Below are 18,037 nucleotides of genomic sequence, written 5' to 3' on the forward strand. Positions count from 1 at the left end.
TTTTGTCTTTATCAGCGACGGCGCACTACTGACGTTATGGTCTGGAATGAGCACATTGTGTGAGTGGGCAGGACAATGGCCAGTTCTCCATAACAGAATGGGGAGGCGAATCACGATCTGCACTATATGGAGCTGTGTTTCAGGAGAGGAGCTGTACTTCAAAGCTTCCCACCCTGGTCCTGTTCTGATGTGTGACTGGCGATCTTTCATCTGATTACACCGTCTGATTGAAAAGAGCGGCGGGCGTGAAGTTATCAGCTTCACAGTGGATTTCTCCTTGATTAATCTGCCAATTAAATGCCCTTTTCAGAGAGTCTCTGCCTCTGCATGGCTCTGTGGTGTTTGTATTAGTGGCAGCAAAGGGAATACATGCAGCATTGTCATGGTTGGGGGTCTCTGACTTTTTAGATGTTGCCTTCATAATGGGCAGCAGGGCAACAGTGTGGAGTAGTGGTTAGGGCTCTGGACTCTTGACCGGAGGATCGTGGGTTCAATTCCCAGTGGGGACACTGCTGCTGTACCCTTGAGCAAGGTACATTACCTAGATTGCTCCAGTAAAAACCCAACTGTATAAATGGGTAATTGTATGTAAAAATAATGTGATATCTTGTAACAATTGTAAGTCGCCCTGGATAAGGGCGTCAGCTAAGAAATAAACGATAATAATAATAATAATAATAATGGGGCCAGAATACCTTGCAGGCTTTTTTCTGTTTTTCCTTCTTTTTTCCTGTGCTTTGGCATACAATTGGGGGGCGGGGGGGAGGGCTTAGGTCGGCCATGGTGTCCTCGGCTCACTGCGCCCCAGCGACCGCTGTGGTCTGGCTGTAAGCTGCCCAGAGCTGCGTTGTCCTCCGACGCTGTAGCTCTGAGGTGGCTGCATGGTGGGCTTGCAATGTGAAAAAGAAACGGTGAGCTGAGCCTAAAAATAACTGGCTAGTCCGAATTGAGAGAAAATGATAAAACCATAATGATCTTTTGTATTGATATGCTGCAGTTTTAGTGTGTTTATGTGCTGTCCAAACAAACTGTTAACTAACAGTAGTCATTACTCAAAATAACCAGCTTGGTCACCAAAGAGCAGTGTTGTTTTCACACAGCGTTTATATCTAACTTTTGGCAAGCATGAATAAGGGCTGTAAAAGAGACAGGTCCCTCCAGAAAACAAATGTTCAGATAATTACAGTGCTTGCTCAGTAGCTTAGTTCCAAAAGCCTTGGCAAATCATAAAAACTGAGGTGTGGAAATAAGCTCAGCAAAGAAGCACGTGTGTAACGAGCAAAAGCTTTTCTCCTTCATCGACCAATAAAATCACCCCCCAGTCGTTCTGCAAATCATTTGTTGTTTCCATGATTTGTAGTAACATTTTACATTAAGTGTCTCTAATTACTGTGCATTTACAGTGTAGTTACTTAGTAAATACATGTGCACTTACACATGATTAGAATGTTATTATGCATAGTTACAACGTATCAGAAAAGGGTTAGGGTTATATAGTGCACAAAGATGTACACACAAAGTAAATTGTAACTGCATAATAACATTGTAATTATGTGTAAGTACACATATATTTACTAAGTAATTACTATGTAAATGCACAGTAAGTAGAGACACTTAATATAAAGTGCTACCATATAGATAGATAGATAGATAGATAAGTGTGTGTGCATATTTTAATTCTTTGGAACTCACGACTGCCCTGCTAAACAAACCCAGATCCTAGTGGGACGAAAGTAAAGGTTTAGGTTCAATTAGTGGACAGAAAGAAAATAAAGACAATTTCTCATGTCACCTCAGCTTCAGCCCCTTGGCTCCCGAGTTGCAATGTTATAGGCTGTGATGGCTACACTCGCTGGAGCCGTCCGTTCCTCTGCACTGACTGTCAACTCTGAAGATCATCAGCCTCCACCTTCACCCCGTGTGACCACCATGTCTCTGGCCAAGCTGGCCCTGACTTACCCTCTTACTGATTGTACTGTCTGCTGTCTGCAATTTGCCTGTCTCCTCTGGGTTGACTTTGTAAATTAGATGTTACATCTCTACAGCTTGTATAGGTTTACACTTACTAGCTGTTTTATATTGATTGGGAATTGAGTAAGAGTATGACCAAATTCTGGTGGAGAAGGTGACAAATCAGAAGGCTGACAAAAAACATCAACAAGTCATCCTTGATGGGGTACCATAGAAACGCTGCTTGCTGTTCCATTTACGAGCTATCCTCACCAGACAAAACAATGCAAATATTCCTGTTTATCAAAACAAAACAAAGTAAAAAAAAAACAGTATTTCATGTATCTAATTAGCCCTCCCTACAAGTATGATATTATTCTGTTTTGTAAATGATTAGGATTCGACTGGAACAGTCTTGATCTGAGCATTCAGTACTCTCACAAGATTGCAAAGTAGCGCTTAGCATTGCAAATGACTCGCGTGTCCATTGATGAAGAAATACTTAGTATTTATGAAGGCAAATTCATTCTCTGAAGGAGTTTTGATAGAGTGTGAATCTATGACGCCAAGGACAAGAGCAAAGCTGGTAATTTGATAAACGGGCTGTTTGATTTGATTTCACTGGCGGCTCGTCCAAGTCAAACACATGTTGATTTGATGCAATCAGCCTTTACCTGGATTAAAAAAAGAAAGAAATTGAAAAAAGTCAGAAACCTTGATACAAGTCAAATGAAACATTTATTGCTGATTTGAAAAAACAAAATGCCATAAATCACATGCAGCTGCTAAATCACCTTGGTAGATTGATTAGCAATAAGTTATGGGAAAATCTGCTGGTCTGATATAAACAATAATTTATTTCATTTTTTATATGTATTCATTTTTTAACCAGGAAAAAAAAAAACATTGATAGGCCTCTTTTACAAGAGTGTCCCGACCAGATGAGCAGAAACAGACAGCAGTGATTTCACATCCCTAAAAATAACAACATCACTCTAAAAGAGCAGTAATGTATCTATACATGTGTTATAAACAGTATTAGACCATAATTGATATCAATAATCATCTTCAGCAATACAGTGATATAAGGACATTTACAGCAAGAAAGCTTATTACTGTTTAGCATAAAATGTTATTGGGTAACACTTTACATTAAGTGGGTCTAAATACTAATGTTTTTACAATACTAAATAAAGATCTATTGGAGTTGTTTTTAAAGCTTTTCTCTGTTTCTGGCTATAATTCAAGAACTTCGATTTCACTGGGAAAGAATTTTTCCCAGGAGTCGGGGCGACCCTGTACAACTCCAGTGGACAAGAGGTCAACCTGCGTGACCTTGAAATACTTCAGTGAATTATCTGAAACCTTTATCTCCAAAAGGGAATGTGAAAGGCAACGTACGCTATATATGTATTACCTTTTTATGTGACTTTGCTCAATATAACCTACAATTTGTAGTTGTATAAGAAATCAAATTAGATAATGCACAATAAAGAATAATACAGCAAAATAAATGGCTACAAAGACTTAATACCATGAAAGGAATAGTAGATTGTTACATCATTAACTGTTTAGTAAATTATAACACAAGCACATAGATTTAAATAGAAATAAGTGTGTAGTTACCCTAACATCAAAAGACTATACGTACCACCCCTGTTTGTTTTCCAAAACACTTTCCCTTGACAAAGGTATGTTAAACATGCCGAAACGTTGGGAAGCTGGAAATATATATATATACTGTATATGGAGTAATCTTAATTGTTATATTAAATACTAAATCTATCCATTGCATACAAGAGGGCTGCAATCCTCACTCAAATGGTTAAAGGAAACACACGGGAGAGGGGGTAACCACAGATGAATAGCCTTTAGGCATCTGTCAACAATAAGGGAATGAGTTATGAATAATTCAAAAAGGCAAAGGCTGCTAATAAGAAGTTATCCAGGAAAAGAGAACCAATTACCAACATATGTACCAAATAAACCTACACATTATGTAGGAAATCAAGATACACTGTGAAGTGAACATCTATTCATGATACATTGTGTACTTATTATATTGAACTCTATAAACTCCAACCTTAATTCCTAACAGGCGGGCACTATTTAATTTGTATAGTGTCAACTCACCCAAAAACGTAATCTGCTTAATTAATTTCAAGGGACAGATACTTTGAATAAGTTATGGCTCCACGCTTTAGAAACCAGTCCCTAAATCAGTCTCCTCGGCCGGTCCCCTCACCCTGTGATATAACACCAGCGTTCTCAGTGGCATCTCCCTTACAGTTCGCTCTCAATTTGTCATCTCCGCTTTCACTGTGGAATATCCGCGGCTCAGTACTTTATCATTAGACGTTCCACCCTTTCATTTTATTAATGTTTGCTTTTAAAGCCCGGATCGATACCTGCGACCGCGAGAATGCCAGCTCCAGTTTAGCCTCTTATCCGCTGAGAACAAAAACAGAAGAAAGAAATAATAACAAAAGGCCTCCAAAAGCAGCTGTAGTAGAATATAATTGAAAAAATACTGTATTTACTGGTGCAGGTGGAAACTGAAATGAAACAATATAGGGCAGTTTAATTTACAATACCTGACATGGTGGTGAGGGGGGGGGGGGGGGGGGGTAAGTAAGACTAAGGTTTGAGCTGGAGGCTTATTGTGATATTTATTTTCATCTTTTGTTATCTGTATTTTTGTAAGTGGCTTTAGGTTTTTTCCAGTGGTGTAAAACTGCAGCAATTCATTCTGTGCCCCCTATAGCTTCCCTGGTGTTGCGTTTGGACAGTACACTAAGTATGATGATAGCGTATGTAGGGCAGCAGTGTGGAGTAGTGGTTAGGGATCTGGACTCTTGACCGGAGGGACGTGGGTTCAATCCCAAGTGGGGGATTGAAAATAATGTGTAAAAAATAATGTAATTGTATGTAAAAATAATGTGATATCTTGTAACAATTGGAAGTCACCCTGGATAAGGGTGTCTGCTAAGAAATAAATAATAATGTAGGCAACATGTGCTGGGCAAATGTCCACAGTGACAGTATGGTGCCCAGAACTGAGCCCTTACGAGACAAAAGACATTCCTAATAACTTAACAGGCAAGTTATAGCTGAGCAAACCAAAAAACAGTTAAAGAATGGATTGTGCTGTTGCAAGCAAGTGTAGACACATTCATAATTTATACAAGTTTCAGTATGAACTCAGCTAATTCTTTTATTTGTATGCCATTAAACTTGGGAAGCCAGCAAACTAATATTGTTCTGCTTTGCAGACCCACGCAGCCTTGTTGAAGGTAGACATTTAAAGCTTGCATTTAATGGTGGAGAAAGCAAACCCTGTACTTGGTATCTGACTACTATTTATACATTAAAATGTAAGAGTTCTCTTCACCTCAGACTTCAGAGTTAAAAGTCAGATTGTGAAGCATTCTTCCCTGCTGTTCCTAGTTATATAATTACCTTAGCATTCATCAGTTGACCTCAGGTCATCACTTGACCTCAGCTACAAGAATCGTATCTATTAAGTGGTACTAAGCCATTGATCTACTGAGAAATAAAGTCTCTAAAAGCATCATATTGACACCTTTAGAAAAAATATATAAGATACCTGGAAACATTCATTCTCTGAACAAAATGTTTTACTATGAATCATGGATTTGTTAGTCATACCGAGACAACACTTTACAGTTGTGTTTGTTTTTTGGGTTTCATTATAGCTTTTATCCTCCACATCCTGCTGGACAGTTAACACTGCCCTCTGTTAGGTCAAGTGGGTCTCAATTATCAAGCAGGGATGCCTGTTGTATTGTAGACAAATATTGAATTAGTTACCTCTCAGAAAACTCTTCAGAATGAAATTAAACATGTCTTCAAACTTTAGATTTTTCAATTAAACATGTAAACCCACTTATGAATCTTCAAGGGACCACCGAACTAATGAACAAAGTTGACTATTGAGCTTTTCTGAAATTTTAATTTTAATTGTCATCTCTTATGGTTATGGATAAAAAAACAACAAATGAATCAACTGATAATGTGTTTACTGAATCCAAATAAATACTGTGCCTCCCGTCCTGTTTGACATTGATCTTATTTCTCCGCCAGCGAAGTGATTATAATTAGCAGATTTCTTAGGGTGAACAATGCCGTGCAGAAGCAGTGGGCTCAGAGCAGCTTATTCTTGTGCATCCTTGCAAAGCTGAGCTAAACAAAGTTGGCATCAATTGGACACACTGTCTGACATTTGCACTATTCACGAGAACAAACCCCCTGCAAAAGCATCAGAAGGTGTTTTCGGGAATGTCAAGGATTCATCTGTACAAGGAAGGAAAGGTAAGTGCTGAACTACTAGAATTATGATCTCTTTATTATTAGCTCTGCTGTATTGATAAGTAATGGTGTTTTTTTAACATGTTAGTATGAATTGAACTATCTCAAATCTACATGATTTCTCTGGATTGCCAGTTGTGAATCTGAATGAACCTACTGAACTGACAATTATCACAGAATATCACTGCACTTCCATGGGGCAGTAGGGACCTGCTAGCAAGTTGATATCAACAATTCAGCAGGCTGATTATAACCTTAGCAGCCCAGCCTTATGAATACATATGGTTGTAATAAATTCTAAAACAAATCAGTATAGAAGTCATAGGTATGGGGTTGGGCGGGGTTACAGTTGTGAGTCTTTTTCTGTAAACTAAAACGTATGCGCATTGACTTGCCAACAGTACTGATCATGCATATGAATCGCTGAGAACAACCTGATGCTAGTAAGACATCTCTACTGGCCCGTGCTGTATTTATAGGCTACTCTGACGTTCTGAAAAGGAGAAGGCAAGTCCTGCCTGAACTGTAACTATTACATTGATTCTTGAAGAGTTCTGTTTGTAGGATAGCTGTAGTTTTTGGAAGTGATTTTTCATTTATTTTTTTTTCTTTTACTGGCAGAACACAAGTATGCGTTATCCAGTCCACAGAAACAAGGAGACGAGGAGTCTCATAGAAAAGCTATCGGTCAGGATGCTTAAATCATGTTTAATTTTTATTACCAAAATAAAATCCCTTGACGTCTGTTTTCTATCCTCATAGTTTAGCTTGGTTTCTATCTGCTCTGCTTTATGAGAAAACAGAGCAGACCAAAATTTAAAAAAATCAAAAGCAACAAAAAAACCTTTCAAGTAATAGTAAAGTAGAACATAAATACAAACGTATGTAGGATGTTTTGGACATAAGAGTCATACAGTAGTATTATAATAGACTGCTGTTGTAAGTAGTTTTATTACAGTCCTGACCAACTGTTATTTTATACTTAATTTGCTTATTTCTTTTGAAAATGTTTTTTTTTTTTTTTATATATTTTCTATAATTCCAGGTCCATTGAGATAATACCAAGTGGGTGGATGAGGCTACTCTGTGATGCAGTAAAATAGTAGCAATATGACTTCCTGATTTAATAATAGGTGTTCGGACGTAGAAATTTGGCCAAAAGCCTGATAATTGACTTGAACATACAGTGTATTCATCTCCAGCTATACGAAAGTACCGGCATCATAGTTTTTTAAATGTACTTATTTATTATTATCCATTTAAGTTTAATCTATATGGTCAGTGTCTCTAGACAAAAGCAGTAAAACAGTAAACGCAATGTGAGTTCATGTTAATCAAACCCAGAGCTACCGGTACCAGCCAGTCACCACATGGATTGAGAGATTGAGAAGCGACACCTGTGCTGACCTCACACGTGTTTATGGCATTTCAAAGGGCCTTCTGAGACTTCTGATTGCTGACTACGAAGGACTTTACAGCCAGGTCTTCCAGATTTAATTTGCTATCATAATAACGCAGAGAGAGAGAGAGAGAGAGAGAGAGAGAGAGAGAGAGAGAGAGAGAGAGAGAGAGAGAGAGAGAGAGAGAGAGAGAGACTTTGACTTTTAAAAGCTCTTTATTAAATCAATATGTGGTAATATATTTTAAATATAGGGCCATTTTCGCGAACTTTAAGTTTATAGTCATTAACATTCTTTTAAAAACTGAGAATGAACTTGTAATCCTCTCTAAAAAATGTTTAGTTTCAAATTAGTTTAGGAAATGCAGCAATTTCAAATACAGCATAGAGTATGCAATTGCATGTGGTTACTTTGCTCTAGGTCACAGGCAGTGAAGGCTACAATACAAAGTGATTAGCTGCGTCTTCAGTTATTATCTTTAAAATGGGTGCAGCAATGAGATTTTAAAACCTTCATATAACCATTCAGTGCACTAAAAGGCACTGTTAAAACCAGGACTGTTTAAAGGACTGTGTCCTTTCGTTTGAAAAAGGGTGATTTCTTCACATTGTCATCATGATTTGTGGCAGGGTCAGGTTAAAAGCAAAGAATTCTATAGCGGTGTAGTCCATTGAGACTGGAGACATTCTCTGACAGTACTGCTTTTTCATCAGAACAAAGGAGGGGGAAAAATGAGCCGCATTATAAAAAGCAATTTGCGTTTAAAAATTCAGCAGGTTCTTTTAATAGTTACGAGTGATAGGCTTTAAGATATGCTTTATATCAGGGCTATCCAACCACATATGGCTGATCAAGCCCCACAGTATCATACTATCCATACTAGGAGTTTTAGACAGACACAATTACAGTCAAAATGCAACACAACTAACTACACACACACAAACACACACACACACACACACACACATATATATATATATATATATATATCACTATGACTACTACTATTATTACTAATATTTATAATATCTAATAGACATACAGCCATCTGTCGATGTCTTATATCACATCGTTTGTGTCAGATGGAAATTGCGTCAAAGAAGAAGAAGAAGAAGAAGAAGAAGAAGAAGAAGAAGAAGAAGAAGAATATATCTGACATTGCATATCTGTTGTGGGTTCAATCCCAGGTGGGGGGACACTACTGCTGTACCCTTGAGCAAGGTACTTTACCTAGATTGCTCCATTATTTGTACATACAATTACCCATTTATACAACCCAGCTGTATAAATGGCTAATTGTATGTAAAAATAATGTGATATCTTGTAACAATTGTAAGTCGCCCTGGATAAGGGTGTCTGCAAAAAAATAATAAAATAAATAAAAAAATAATAAATAAAATAAAATGTCTGGGTCACCTCACCAGGTGACGGTAAACTCTGAGTGATGCAACAAGAAATATTGACTGTTCATGTGAAAAGAGGACCACAAGAATATAAGAGAAACACACACACGCACATTCTAAAAAATCTAGCATGTTTGAACCAGGGATGGTTTTAGAAAGGGGGTTGCGGGGGTCCACAGACTACACAGTAAAATATTGAACCCAACTGCAAACTCCACTCATTAGTATGTGTTTGTAAGTTATGTACCTACAAAAATGATTTGCTCTTCTTATACATTTTATATAACATATTATGATCCAATGAAGTATTAAATCTATTAATACATCTGACACCTTACTTCTACTCAAATAACTTTTAAACAGCAAAAAAACTAACTTTTTTATGCTTTTGGGTTGAACATTATCTTTTGTTTCTGCCATCACAGGCTGCCTATTAAATCGAGTCTTGTTACATGTTCCTTTGATATCTCTCATCCTGTTTTTTCTCACTCTCCATCTCTCTCATTTACAAATCCATCACCATTTTTTTCTTTGAAAGCCATTTTTTGCCACTATAACCCTGATAAAGTTCTTTACAAAATCCCTTCATAATAGCTTTTCATCACAAATCAGGATGCAGTGGAGCCTACTAGAGAGGAGGCTAGTTTTAGTAACAGATGCTTGTAGACAGCCTTGGGGAAATAAATGTAAAACTAATAATAATGTACAGTCCTGTTTCATTTTAATGTTGCTTGTCAGAGGTGTCAAATCTAACAAGTCATTCATAATGAAAAAATCCTAAAAACAGGCTTGAACTCCCACAGCTGGCATTACAAACCACATTAAGCATTTGTTCTATATGTGACCCCACAGTATAGGGAATGCATCCACTGTTGGGTTAAACTGACCCTGTGTTTAAAGATTCAATAGTTTACCAAAGTAAAAGCACAGCAATGTGTAATAAAGCACAGTGAAAGCATGGTAAAGTACAGAGGAGTATTGTAAACCATACTAAACTATCTTGCAAAAATGATGTGACAAAATGTATAATGAACCAACTAAAATAAAATCAAGTCGGAGCGTTCCTCCAAAATGCTTTTACTGTATGGGTGTGTTCATTATAAGCATGCTTTTTGGGGTCCAAATTCTCTTTCCTTACACATGCCTGGTGCTACTGAAGTGCTGATTGTGGTGCTATGCTAAAAACCATGCTGTAGTTTTGTATAATTTTAGGCAATTTGACCCTTCAATATACCAGTGGTAAAGCGCAGCGCTGCTTGTGTTTGAACGTGTCTGTGAATTTTGTGGACATTTTTTTTTAGTAACAACTAGTATAAAATAGTATTTTGAAGATGCTTCATCTATAATATGTGCTTAACAATGTGAATATCACAAAGCTTATATTGTAAAGCTGCATTAAACTACTTTGTTGGTCATAACCCATTACCCAGTGTTTGTATAATAATAATAATAATAATAATAATAGAATACATCAATAAATCATTAGCATTCTGTATTTAGCACAGGCGGGGCGCGTAACCGTGAGCGCGCTTCTTGTGGCAGCACAGCGCGCTGACGTCAGGTAAAGCAGGCTCGTTCTGGGTGCTGATACGGGAGCGCGCCTCTCTTTTCTGCGCTGGCTGAAGAGGTCGGCAGCTGCTGTTGGCGTGTGCTGTACTGTGCTGCGCTGCGCTGCTGTGTCTGTGTTTATGGCTATCTGAATGCAAACGCTGGAGAGTGAGAGAGACTTCCAACCGCTGTATGCAGCGAGTGCAGTCAGCTTTAAGACGGGAGAAGCTAGGTGCAGACTCAGAGAGTCAAGGAATGAAAATAAGACCCGACCCCCATCACGTCTGCCTGTGTTTCAAACTGAAGATGCGCTTCCAACAGATTTGGAATACAGTTCGACAGGTGTTGGAGGAGCTATGAAGACGTGTCTAGGATTAATAGCTTCTCATCCAACTATGACGACCACGGCTACCACTACTACGAGTTCACCAGTGTGTGCCTAAAACTGGCTTCATCTTTTGGTTTGTTTGTTTTGTGTTTGGCTTTTTCTTGTTTTTTTGTTTCTTTTTGTTTGTTTTTGGAGAAGAGCAGTTACTGTTTTTTTGTTTGTTTTTTTCTCTCAAAAGGAAGATTGTTGCAGATCAGCTAAATATTTAATAACATCCCACCACTCATACTGAAACATCCGAGCGATGGAAAACTTCATTTGGATCTACGAATCAGACAGTAAAATATCTAATAACTGTTGCTAACAGCGATCAGGTAGGTTGAATATGGTTGTGGGGCAACGGTTTTAATGTGAACGGGTCTGCTTTTACGCTTTTTGTGGCATAATGATGAAATACCGATACAGCATGTCGAAATGACAGTCATCTGTAGTTCGGGTACACGCGCAATCTCAAGGAGCTGGTCTGTTATTGGGATAGTGCACACACAGGCAAAATATTAAAACCTGCTTTGCTGGTTGAAACGATGCGTGTAAATACCGTGTGTATTCATCAATGAGATTGCTGCGCGGTTCTCTTTAGGCACTCACTCGTCGTTTAAAGGTGTTACAGCAGTACTCACTCGTGCCAAGTTTTGGCGAGCTATGCGGTGTATGATTTTTTTTTGTCAATATGCTGTTCTTAAATCTACGGGCTTCGTCATGTTAATTACGTTTTCCTATGAAGCTGTATGCTTACGCAGTATCATCATCATATGATGATGATAATAATAATAATAATAATAATAATAATAATAATAATAATAATAATAATAAAAATCACCAGATTGCAGTGTAGAAGCATGTAGGCGTGCATTTGCAGTACAGATATTTCATCTTCTTGCGAATCTCATTGGTTTGAGGGAAGCTTACTTGATGTATTGAGTAACGGATTTAACTTTGCAGCATGCTAGAGAAACGATGTACAGTAAAGTATCGGTACCAGTGGATGGATGGATATATATATATATATATATATATATATATATATATATATATATATATATAGATATAGATATATATATATATATATATATATATATATATATATATATATATATATATATATATATATATATATATTATACACACACTGCAGAATGTGCACGGTCAAATAGTTAACGAGTGCAGATACGATACATCTCTGTCAAACATCGCAGAATGCAGAGTGCGTTTTAGGTGTCACTTGCTAAAAAAAAATAAAAAAATACAATGTTCTCTGGCGCCCACTATAGTAATTTGGAGACAATAGATTAGTTAAAAATATTTGAAGTTTAATACCTGAGACTAAGAACAGTTTTCTTCTTTGATTACTCGGGCGGTGTACTACAGTGCACACACATCAGTACCGTTTTACAAGGTTCACCCTACTGAAGGGAAACGCCAATGCACATATTAGATAGATAGAAATTAGTTTACACTATATGAAGTAATGAGATGACAGTGATTTGAGTTTTAGGATGTGAAATGTATTGGCGTACATGAATATTATGATTATTATTGGGGAAAAATGGATTAATAAAGGTTATTTAAAAATCTAAAGCTATCTGTCTGTATTCTTAGAGTATGCATAACTGCATATAGACCTCGGGATAGGTATGTGTGGAATGAGTGAGCTTACCCATAGTCCCTCTTCCATTCATGTTCTGTTCTGGGGTTTACTAGCAGTGAAAGTTAGCTCAAGTGACCATTCCTGCAGGTTTGACTGTATTTAATTCATGCACTGAGTCACTGGTTGTCAGTGCTCTTGCATTGTGCTGCTTCCTATCACGCCTGCAATGGGCTCATTTAAGAAGCACAGTGAAAGCCATGTGATAACAGTACATTAACTGAAAGAGAATGCATTGCACAGCCGCACATTTCCCAGTCTGTATTATGTTCTCAGAGACTTGTTCAATAGATTGATTGAATGCATGCTTGTTCTGGATTATTTAAGATACTGGTGTGGACAGAGTAGCTGCTTAAGCGCTTCCAGCAGGCTGCACGATCATATCTGTCTGCTTTCTACCTGTCACCTAAAAGAATGTTTCAAGACGGAGCAGCACAGGTGTGCGGAAATGTGCTCAAGATAGACTAAAGGATTATACTTTTTTTTTTCAGTGTTTTTTCTTCTGTTAAAATAAACTGCATTTAGGGGAATGCCACCTTGAAGGGATTTGAGAAACTGGCCTCAGCTCTCTTGACTTCTTTAGAATTATTATTAAAAGGGGATGGTAAGTTACTGAAGGTACAGTTGGCTCCGTTTTAGAAATGTTTGAGGTACAATCAGTGAATCATTTCCTGGTAGAGTATCAGACAGGTCACATTTGACAGAAAGCATGGCATTGGGAACATGTTGGTGTTAAAAAGCAACAAGCAAAGAGAGAGAGAGATTCTTCAAGAAATATAGATCCCTCTAAAAACATACACATGGTAGTTCTATACCTGCGACACGATGCTCCAAATTAGGGCACAGGGGCAATTAATCAATCAAGTGAAATCACAAAATAAAACCCATGACGATCAGTGATTTGAGTAATTGTTGCATCTCTTACAACTACTTAATAGGTCCTGGCTGTGGTTGCAATTGGATCTATCGTTGCTAGGTGTTATAAATGCTCCAACTTTGAGAGGTTTGGTTTTAAAAAAAAAGCTTAAATGCAATTGTTTTATTGCAAGAATCTGGGAACTCAAGATGGTATCAACTTGCGCTGATGTCACCAAAAAGCTTTACAAAAAAGTGCTTTGACACAGACCAAGCCAGGCAGTTCAGCCAAAACTGGGATAACAAATGCAGTAATTCACATTCCAGGGCTCGTTTCAGTGCTTGCTGTCATCTCAGAGTCGCGCGGACTCAGTCAGGCAGCTGTAGGCTCTGTTTGTAAGTAATATTGTAGCTTTAAAAAATATCTCAACTGTGTGATGAAAAATAACCATTGTGTCTGGTTGTTTCTATTGATTTTGTCTTGATCTATCCACCACCAATCCTCACATTTGACCCCCTCACCTCCTGTGGTGGTAATGCATTTTTGCAGAAGCAGATCTGAGGAGACTGTAAAAGTACAATAGAGAGCTACAGCATAAAGCCATATTCACAAAGACAGAGTACCGGGAACTGGCAAAGAGAGAACTAAAGGTCACACAGGAGCTCTTAAACTTGCATTCTGAGTTGCAGATTTACAATGGTAAACTTTTATATGGGGTGTTACATACAGTATATATCCACAGTGCCGTGCAAAGATACACATATAAGATTAGTGAGTCTGTCTTTGTTGGCTAATTAAACAGCGAAAGTCATTTGGCGGAGACGAATAAGCCACCACAGTGGGAATTTGAAAATCACATCTGATTAGAGAATAATATGCGTTTTGATTAAAATTGATGGGAAGATTAGAAGACTGTCTAGCAAAATGACAGAAGGAGCTGCTTAATTCATTTTCATTTATTTCAATTCGAAAATCCACCTCGCGTGGCCAAGAAAGAAAACTGGAAGACGGAATCGAAGGGCAGATTGTAAAAGTCTTGCCCGCTGGGTGTGTCGGGAGGAAATGCAACTGTTATTTGAAAGTCTATTGACTTGTTGCTATGTAGAATAGGGTTTGCCTGGTACTGTGGCTGGTGCATGTGTGTGGGGCTACTTGACTATGTTCACCTGCAGTATCTTATGGCAAAGGGACTGACCCTTGCTCCTAAACATAGTAGTCAGGCTATTTAATGCAGGTCAACAATTAAGTAAGCTATAGTGTGGGTTTAACAGCTGTAATATGGAGAACAACTGTGATTTTTGAAAGCAAGCCTGGCTTTGTGGGTGTGCTTTGTTAATACATTGCCCATATCATATGCTGTGCATCCAGCTTTGGTCATATGTGATGAATCAACTGATGAATATGTACCACAGAGCCATGCTTTTGCATTGCTTAAAGGCATCAGTTAAACTGATAGAATACCGTATCAGCTGAGTAGAGAGAAGGTACTATTGCTCTGAATTTGATTGATGCTGAAATGATTTACATTAGCTCAATAGACCAATACAATTCGATTATGCAATTTACTGTGGTGCATCAGTTAAGCTCAGCTAAGTGCAATACACTAAACCCGACACATGCTTGGGAAATCACAGGTATTTCAAAACAAAATAAGAACTCAATCAAACTAACAACAGAGCAATGCACGGGGAAAGCATGGCAAATTGAAAAATTGCAGTAATGAACTTTTACCAGAGATAAATAGGAGTCTGCTAACAGGAGCTCAGCTGCAGTACAGTTCTATCCCAGCACAAGCCCATTTTGACTCTGTGGTTCTCTAAGGCTGTTCTTTCACAGGTTTACCAACCACAGACCCGCTGATTCGAACTAGCAGCTAGAGAGCCGAGTTGTTCATCAAAAAAAAAAAATCACTGTGTTAGGCCACATCTCACAGCCCAGCAGGTGCAGTGGGCTGGTGGGCTAGGTGGCAGTAGCTGTAAAGCTACATTTGTGCTCCGGAGAGACACTTGCCTATTCCCGGGATCTCATGACATTTGCACAAATATGTAGGTTAAATTCCGTCTGTGTGATGAAAAGAGTGAGCTATGAAGGTAGAGGGAACATCATCTATTATCCTAGAACAAAGAAGAATTAGGGAGGGGGGGGGGGCTTGATTGAGGACTTTAAAATCTTAGAGTTGGCAAAGTTGACACGTCAATTCTTTAAGTGCAGAACTAAAACCAGGATCAGAGGACACTAGGGAAAGTGCAGGAGACACTTGCATGCGGTTGATACTAAATCATTGGGATCCTCTAAGAACTGACATGACAAAGTTTTGGGATCAACATGACCATTGATGGGTCTTCACTCTTTGGTAATTTCCTCATTGTCTTATATTAATTACCGATGCAAAGCCAGTGTTAGTGGTGTTGTAATTTTTAGCAGCTAGAAGCTTATGCAACTCCCTGCTTGGCTTACAACGCCAGCACTGCAAGGCTGCAAGACGTAGTTTAAATAATTGACCTCTCATAGCCCCAGCACTCGTAGATTTACTACACAGAGAGAAGGCTAGGTCAGCCTGGCACTCATGCTGTGGATTTTTACCGTTCAGCAATAAGGAATGAACATGGATTAATCTTTTACCTCCTGGCACTAGAGACCATGCTTCCTTATACTCTATCCACCTCTTCATTGATAACACCCTTTTGAAACATCTCTTTGGGGTGGCATTATAATACCAGAATATCCTTTCAAATCAATTCTAGCCATGCAGAACTGAGCATATTGGTTCATAGCAACCCCAGTGCTGCCATTGGTATTATCGCAGAGTCCAAATAGGGCACCAGGGCGATTGTTAGATCATAAGCATGATTAACTGAGGCTTGCAAAATAAAAGCCTTGCTGATTGATAAATCAATGCATGGATTAATTGTTTCAGCTGGAATGGGAGCTATACAAGGAGAGTTAAGAGATTATAAAATGCAACCTAAATAGAATGCTTTATTCCTCCCCCACCTAAACCCATTGCTGTCTGAATGACAGCAATGCATTTTTTAAATTGGCAAATTAACAAACTAGCAGCAGCAAGTAACAGCATCATATTATGAATGACTGTTTGGTTTGTCAGAGTGGGAAAGGTTTCAGAACAGAGGGTAGACTCCCTCGAGCCTGTATTCTTTTCCAGCTTCTTTAATTCCGCAGGTTTTTAATTAGTGCCGTTAGACTGAGCTGATGAGGTTTATCACCTCTGACGTTCCTCTGTTTTCTGCTCCAGAGAAAGAGAGTGGAAAAGGCTTTTAAATTCCTGTTATTTAAGCTACAGTAAATACAGGGATTATAAGTACTGTATACATGTTGTAAAGGGGCAGACACCAAATACAACTTTTCTGTTTTATGTTCTACAGTTCTATTTCCGTTCTGGGGTGTTGTGAAAAACGTAACCACACACAATTTCAATTTCACCTCATTTTTCTAATCATGAAAAATGCATTTTCTGGTGATTTTTTTTTTTTTAAAAAAGATAAGGGAAAACACTTGGTAACTCATAGACATTTCAGATTTCAGAAAGTTGTATTTGGTTCCTAATAAGAAGCAAGGCTTTTGCACGACTCCTCTCAAATATTTAAAATCAAATATTTGAAAGAAAAACACATGGCCAACCGAAAGGAATGCTATACCCATACCAGATCATCCCATGTTTCTAATACTGTACTGGTATATGAAGTTGTGCTTCATCCCAACAACAATTTACAACACAGACAAATAGTGAGAATGAGGTGGAGCCCTTTAAGAATCCCTGCAGAGTGAGGCGCGTCTGTCTTTCTATATTTTGAGTGTTTGTTTACAGCCTCGCTCACTCAACAGGGAGGTGTGTTTGCTAATGCGTGTCTACATCAGGCTAACATCAGTGCAGTCAATAATTATAACAGGGACCTTTTGTGTGGCTATACCGAGCGGCATTAGAGATAACCTGTTTAAATCTTAATTCAAGATCAAGTAACTTAAAATGACATTGCCCTTAACCCTGTTATTGTGTTTGCAGTCCGTTCGAGAGGCAGTTACTGCAATTACTTCAATATTGTGTGAAGGGGGTGTCCTGGAGTTCAGCAGCCGTTCATTACTTCTAGTTGTCTGGCATAGACATGTGTAATGCAGGCTAGACCAGACAAAATATCTTGAAGTGCCAGTACCATCAAGGGCACAGCTGTGTATTGCAAGCAAAGCAAAAGGAAACTTGGTTCAAAGTCACTAGATGGCACTGGTCCTTACTTATATAAAGACACTGAGGCATAGTCACATGTATCTATGGCAGGCAACTGGAGCTAAAGGATTTATCAAAAAAAAAAAATAAGATAACCGAATAATTGCTTTTTAAATAGTGGGCAGTACAGAACATAAGTTTAATCGTCTTAAATCTGTATTTTTTTTCAGATGTGCCACTTATCATCTACAGCGTATCCTCAAAGGAATTATACAGAGACACACTTAATTGCAAAGAACAGGTTTCATTTTCTATGCAAATAATTTAAAATGTTGCTG

General features: G+C 38.2%; 1 protein-coding gene across 7 annotated transcripts in view; it reads left to right on the forward strand.

The window, feature by feature from the left end:
• The first annotated feature begins 10,650 nt into the window (after positions 1–10,650).
• LOC117413828 (adhesion G protein-coupled receptor B2-like) overlaps positions 10,651–18,037 on the forward strand; it is a 137,774-nt gene continuing 130,387 nt past the window's right edge. For 3 of the 7 annotated variants that reach the window (XM_058999460.1, XM_058999462.1, XM_058999465.1), the window contains exon 1: positions 10,654–11,332. The gene's annotated coding sequence lies outside the window, so the exon portion shown is untranslated. Of the gene's footprint in view, positions 11,333–18,037 lie in introns of all 7 variants that reach the window. The other 4 variants (XM_058999458.1, XM_058999464.1, XM_058999461.1 and 1 more) reach the window with 3 other exon arrangements.

Source organism: Acipenser ruthenus, chromosome 25 (genome assembly GCF_902713425.1).
Source record: "Acipenser ruthenus chromosome 25, fAciRut3.2 maternal haplotype, whole genome shotgun sequence".
NCBI lineage: Eukaryota > Metazoa > Chordata > Actinopteri > Acipenseriformes > Acipenseridae > Acipenser > Acipenser ruthenus.